We start from the raw sequence: 4,771 nt of genomic DNA, 5'->3' as shown, positions 1-4,771 counted from the left end.
CAGCTTTCTTATATCTAATGAAGTAATTTCGTTAGCCCCTCCCCTTCATTAATCGTTGTGAGTGCACATTACATTAACACTCATACCAGATCACAAAGAGGCGGGGCTTACGGGTTTAATTTATTAAATACAAGAAAGCTGCTGTTCGGCGCGGGAGCCATTTGATCGGGATTCCACAAAAAGCGGTTCGACATTTAATGCAGCGGAGCGGACACAGCAGCACGAAGGCGTGGGGTGGCAGTGGCAATGCGGAAAATTTATTCCAAATTTTGGAGGCTGAGCGAAAAATCATCAGGTGTCGGTCGGACAGTTTCAACGCAAGGTGCCAGCAAGCGTTTGGATGCAGTTAGTTTATTGCGAGTTCCCGGTAGCGGTAGAGCAGAGCTACCCAAAGCGGAACAAAAGAAACAACCAAAACTGGGGCTACAGCACCAACGAAACGAAAACGACCACAAATCTCAAATATTGTACATGTATACAGAGCTTTATTTTTCCATTCTGGAATCTTCCCTACTCTTCATTCCCTGCTTTCCTGCTCTCGTGAGATCAATCTTACATGCTAAACATTTCTCTTAGGTTTCTACTCACGGTACCTATCGGGGCGCCCCATCTCAAAACTTGCCACGCCACTGCGGTCATGATGCGTCTTCGCAACAATCTCCTGATTACACGTCCGTCCAGTGGGCGCTCGATTCCGTCAGCACCAGTGTCGTGATCGCTGCTCCGGTGCTCGTTTCTTTGTCGATTTAGCCACCAATCTCGGCTACAATGCGTGCCCGCGCCTCTCCTCCGGAAGAAATCCCGCCGGGTACTAAAACCAGTGCAGACTCGCACTCACGCCTCGCATGCAAACGCCACGAATCGAATGTTGAGTATCCTGACTGCTACGAAACTGCAATAAACAAGAAAACCCTGTCGTACGACAGGTTAGCCTTTGCTCGCACGGTACCTCGTCTAGGCCACTTACCCTATAAGGGGTTTTCTTTTATCTGCTGAAGTTGAGAAAGGTCTGTCGCTTTCGTTCGCGCTTTAGTCGCTGCTCGCGGCCAGGTAGTCCGTCGCATAGGCGGTACTCTTCGCAAAGTGGTCTTCGTTTTCACCCAAACCGTGATCAATTTTCGTTTGCCGGATCGCACACGGTGGCAGTAGAAGAGTTTAGATATTCTCCTAAACAAGAGCACAATGGTAATTATAGTAGTTCCGCACTTACTGATGAAATGGTACTCACCGAGCAAAATTGGTTCTGCTTTGCACCAGCTGAGGCATGCGGTTTTGCGAACGGCTCTATTGTTGGCGTTGGAAGTTGCCGATCGCTGCCAGCTGAAGCACGTGGTTTTGCGAAAAGCTCAACTGTTGGCGTTGGAGGTTGCCGATCGCTTTCTCGTCACGATGTAAGTTTCACGCGACCTCCTGCAGCGCTTGCTAGTTTCGTTAGTTCCTTCAAGCTGACGAGGACGGATTTAAAACGTCGCCGTCGACGTCCCCGTCGTGCTGGCGCTCGGGGGGTGCGGGCGTATCGAACTTCTGCGCGTCAAATGGACTTTGTTTTTGTGCCCACCAACTTCACCAACGCAAGAGCAAGTAGCTCTGCCTAAATCAGCTTAATGGCACGGGTTCCCTTCCCGAATTCTTCGGAACAAACTTTTTCACACGCGACTGTACCTAGCGTCACTAGCTGGTTTCTACGATGGCGGCGAACGAATGATATATTTCCACGTCTGCTGTGTCGGTGCGTTTTGCAGCCATTCGTTCCACACCGGCTTGTTCGTGTGTGCGTTGCAACGATGATCATTAAGATGACAGCTGTCACGATTTGCATGATGATTTTTGAGCGGGTGCGTTTCCAATGCAGTGTTGATGATTGCACACTGAATGAAATCATGGCTTGTGGCTTATGTTTTGGGACAATTGTAGTAGGTACGATTTAGGCGTGACGAAGACGACTGCAATTCTTGGGTGTCTTCTTATCGTGTTTACATTTATTTAGGAACATAACTATTGTACACCAACAAATCAAGTTTAAACGTAACAAGTTATTAGAAAGTCGCATTGGGAAATGAAAAATGGTTCTTCTCAGGACTAAAATGTTATGATAAGAAAGAGGTTATTGCGAAAATGAATTGTTTCGGTGGGATCGGGTTTGGCGTGGTAGCTTGGTTGCTGTTAGTGATTCCATCCATTCAAATTTACTGCATCATCTCCCTCCGATGCGCTATCAAATTTGCTAGTTGCGATTGAGTTTTGCACTTTGAAGAAAGTTCATATCAGATTGTCGGATCAACTTTTTGTATAAAGGCCTTTTTGGAGGACATCATCCTCAAAAATTGACGAAATAAAGGAGAAATAAGCAGTGGCGTGAAACCAAACGGAAATATATTTATTTGCAACGTTTGATTTTCGCCCGCGATGTAAGCGTACGTGGCAAAGTAAGGATTGTGATGTCCCCGACTGAAAGCCAGTCGAGTGGCTTTAGCGGCCGATGAGTCATGTTAATTCCACGGTTAGAGACTCAAAGTCCATCCAACTGGGAACAACTAATCGACTTCTTGATTGAGTTGGCCTCCGAGCAGTTTGCTCAATGTTAATAAACCGAGACAAATTATTATGGCAAATACCATCATTTTCGAATAGCTACGTAGTCCTACGTCACCTTTGCGTACAACCCGATTGGGCTGCACCTTTGAGTTTTTTGATAAAAGCACGGTTACTTTATAACAAACTATTTGAAATTGAATTATTTTGAGCAGTTTGGAAAATTATTAAATTTCCTATTTTCATGTGATTATTCTTTTTTTTTTTTTTTATTGTCTTTATTAATGAGGTTTTCGGCCCTTGGCCGGTTCACCTCAAAAATGTGATTATTCGATAATTCCAAGGCGCGTTGATTTTAAGCTTCTACAAACTCAATATTCACGATAAATTTGGTTGCGCATGTCATTTTGTTGTATGAAACACTTAAATAATATTTCATTTTCAACATCAACCATTACAAGTAAAATCAGAAGGATTATTTTTAACACATCAGCTTTACATAGGGGACATTGTTATCTAGTGAAAATAAAAACAAAGACAATGGAATGACAATAAACATAATCCATAATATGAAAGTGAAACAGTTTTATTGTTACTCTTATGATGGTCACGACAACCTCTTATAGAGTATCAACAAATTCAATACAATGTTTTATTGCAGTTTTATTACTACTCTTAATACGGTTTTAATAACATCTTTTAGATTGGTCCATTAGGCCGGAAGGCTATCTTAATGATGTTATGAAGATGTTTTGGTGGAGTTAGTAGTTTTATTAGCAACTGGTCATGAAAACCTCTTATACAGCATGATAAATCTTAAAATGTTACTTGGGCAGGCGCTATAGTGGAATGTCAAACTCGAAGGATTACGACGCAAGCGCCTCTAGTTGTGAAACGCGCAATCAATCAAATTCAAATTGGTCGTTAAAGTCATGGTCGATGATATTTTCCTTAGTGTTACGTCTGTTTGTCTGTGGTTAAAGCATCTCTTTTACTAGTCACAATTTTCAGTGTGAATTTCAAAGAATTCTCCACATAGACTCAATAGGAACTTTCCGTGAATATTCAGAATATTTTCCTGTAGACATTTGGAACAACTTCCCGTAAAAACTTTGAAGATCCCGTAACACGGTAGATCACTTTGACGTAGTGTGTTGCGGTGTAAGATCTACCAAACAGAGCCCTAGCTTAATCCATTTTCTAGCTAGGGCAATGAGTTGTGGTAATTAAGGATTCATCGTATTTAGTCCCCGCTACCAACAGCAGTCTCAGAAATAAAACATAATTAATGTTACCTTGCAGACAGTGGAAAGACTCGAATTCCTCTCGTTTGAGGCTAAACTGTATGCAGCGGAAACAACTTTTCAAGCAATTAGTTAAAAAACCTCGGTACCCGTCCCTAGGCTGAACTGACTGCTGGAAAAATCGAGTTAGGGGTTTAAATACGTACTAACTCTTCTTGAACTGGTGAACAATGGTAGTGAGAGGAACACACGGAAGTTCTTATTACTGAACAAATTCTCTTGCTTGAAATGGTCTTGTAGACAGAGCTAAATCCTGGGTTTGTAGCTTTACTGGTGATATTCTAGAAGCAAGACAAGGATGTGGCTAGGGCTCCGATACATGGCCAAAAACAGTATCATTGTTCTGTTTTCACAAGAAAGGATTGATTTCCTATTGATAAGGGGCGCGCCTTCAATGGGATTGCTCTCTGTGAAGGGTCTAAATAGCGGGACCTTGTCATGGTGCACTTGAGAAAACAAAACAACAACTGTATCGAAACCGATACTGCATTGCTTATCAATAGTAATGGAGTAATTCGACATGCACTTAAACACTAAGGATACGGGTAACGCTACAATAGATCTAATAACTGGTCGCAGTGGAACACCCGAACAGGAAAAAAAAAAAAAAAAAACTTTGAAGAGATTCTCATGTAAATCCCAAACAATTTTTCTTGGTAAATCCAAAAAGCTCCTCTTGGTAATTCCAAAGAGTTCTCGAAACTTGAAAGTATTTCCCGTGGAAAATCCGAAAATAATTTTCAAATGAATATTCTAAAAAAAACTAGAAGTATTTTCTGGGGAAGTCCCTCCAAGACACGTGGATTCTTTTTCGCAAATTTCATATCAATTTGTCCATTTCGAAACATATGCTGTGCATATGCACAGCCAAGATATTTAACAAAAAAATGGTTTTCGTACGGCCGAGTTGCCGAATAATATGCAATTAATTATTA

The 4,771-nt window shown here is 41.9% G+C and overlaps 1 long non-coding RNA gene across 1 annotated transcript; it reads right to left on the bottom strand.

Annotated features, from left to right (window-relative positions):
* Positions 1-456: 456 nt before the first annotated feature.
* On the bottom strand, positions 457-1,112 carry LOC134203538 (uncharacterized). The gene is made up of 2 exons (XR_009977636.1): positions 968-1,112; positions 457-912 (listed from the first exon to the last, which is right to left on the bottom strand). It is a non-coding gene; the product is annotated as an uncharacterized LOC134203538 (long non-coding RNA).
* Between the last annotated feature and the right edge of the window lie 3,659 nt (positions 1,113-4,771).

The sequence above is a fragment of the Armigeres subalbatus genome, unplaced genomic scaffold (assembly GCF_024139115.2).
Source record: "Armigeres subalbatus isolate Guangzhou_Male unplaced genomic scaffold, GZ_Asu_2 Contig1940, whole genome shotgun sequence".
Taxonomy (NCBI): Eukaryota; Metazoa; Arthropoda; class Insecta; order Diptera; family Culicidae; genus Armigeres; species Armigeres subalbatus.
Note: the sequence above shows the minus strand (reverse complement) of the source record. Positions and strands in the feature narration are given on the sequence as shown.